The 1,651-nt window shown below is 42.9% G+C and overlaps 1 non-coding gene across 1 annotated transcript; it reads right to left on the bottom strand.

Annotated features, from left to right (window-relative positions):
* Positions 1 to 526: 526 nt before the first annotated feature.
* On the bottom strand, positions 527 to 633 carry LOC113001544 (small nucleolar RNA R71). Its single transcript, XR_003266938.1, has one exon. It is a non-coding gene; the product is annotated as a small nucleolar RNA R71 (small nucleolar RNA).
* Positions 634 to 1,651: the final 1,018 nt, after the last annotated feature.

The following is a 1,651-nucleotide window of genomic DNA, read 5'->3' on the forward strand; positions in this document are numbered from 1 at the left end:
AGATAGGACACTTCATAGATTAGTTAGGCATCATTTTGTACCTTTTGAGCATCTTATGCATTCTATTATTGGTGAGTCTGAGCATTCTGTGGTTGGTAATTTTGAACATCCTGATTTTGATCATTATAGTTTTGAACATTCTGAGAACATGGCACAACCTCCACCCCGTGGGAGGACTCTAAGGGAAATGGCTGCACCTGATTTCACCTACAAAAGCTTGTGCATCAAATACCCTGATGAGGATGTCCCATATGTTCTTAAAACTGGACTGATCCATTTGCTTCCAAAGTTTCATGGCCTTGCAGGTGAAGACCCGCACAAACATCTGATAGAATTCCATATTGTCTGCTCCACCATGAAACCACCAAATGTCCAGGACAATCACATATTTCTGAAGGCTTTTCCTCATTCTTTAGAGGGAGTGGCAAAGGACTGCCTATATTACCTTGCTCCAAGGTCCATCACGAGCTGAGATGACCTCGAGAAAGTATTCTTAGAAAACATTTTCCCTACTTCCAGGACCATGACCATCAGAAAGGATATTTCAGGCATTAGGCAACTCAGTGGAGAGAGCCTATATGAATACTGGGAGAGATTTAAAAAACTATGTGCCAGTTGACCTCACCACCAGATTTCTGAGCAGCTTCTTCTCCAATATTTTTATGAAGGACTCAGTAACATGGAGATCAGTATGATTGATGTTGCCAGTGGTGGAGCCCTTGGAGACATGACCCCTGCTGAAGCCAGAAATTTAATTGAGAAGATGGCTTCCAACTCCCAACAGTTTAGTGCCAGAAATGATGCTATTGTCATTAGAGGAGTGCATGAAGTAGCCACGAATTCATCTTCATCAGCTGAAACTAAGAAGCTTGAGGGTAAACTAGATGCCTTGGTTAACCTGGTAACCTAGCTGGCCTTGAATCAGAAGTCTGTACCTATCGCAAGACTCTGTGGTTTATGCTCCTCTATCGACCAGCACACAGACCTTTGCCCTTTTGTGCAACAATCTGAAGCAATTGAACAGCCTGAAGCTTATGCTGCAAACATCTACAATAGACCTCCTCAACCTCAGCAGCAAAATCAGCCACAACAGAACAATTATGACCTCTCCAGCAACAAGTAGAACCCCGGGTGGAGGAATCATCCCAACCTTAGATGGTCGAATCCTTCACAACATCAGCAGCAACAACAACAGCCTTATTTTCAAAATGCTGCTAGCCCAAGCAGACCATACGTTCCTCCACCAATCCAACAACAACAACAACAGCAACAACCCCATAAACAACAAACAGTTGAGGCTCCTCCGCAACCTTTCCTTGAAGAACTTGTGAGGCAAATGACTATGCAAAACATGCAGTTTTAACAAGAGACCGGAGCCTCCATTCAGAGCTTAACTAATCAGATGGGACAATTGGCTACACAGTTAAATCAACAACAGTCCCAGAATTCTGACAGATTACCTTCTCAATCTATCCAGAATCCCAAAAATGTGAGTGCCATTACATTGAGGTCGGGAAAGCAGTGTCAAGGACCTCAACCAGCAACATCTTCCTCATCCGCAAATGAACCTGCCCAACTTCACTCTACTCCAAAAAAAGATGGTGACAAAAATTTAAAGAGTAAGTTATCTAACAATTTCTATGCAGGTGAA

This window comes from Glycine max, chromosome 4, assembly GCF_000004515.6.
Source record: "Glycine max cultivar Williams 82 chromosome 4, Glycine_max_v4.0, whole genome shotgun sequence".
Classification (NCBI taxonomy): domain Eukaryota; kingdom Viridiplantae; phylum Streptophyta; class Magnoliopsida; order Fabales; family Fabaceae; genus Glycine; species Glycine max.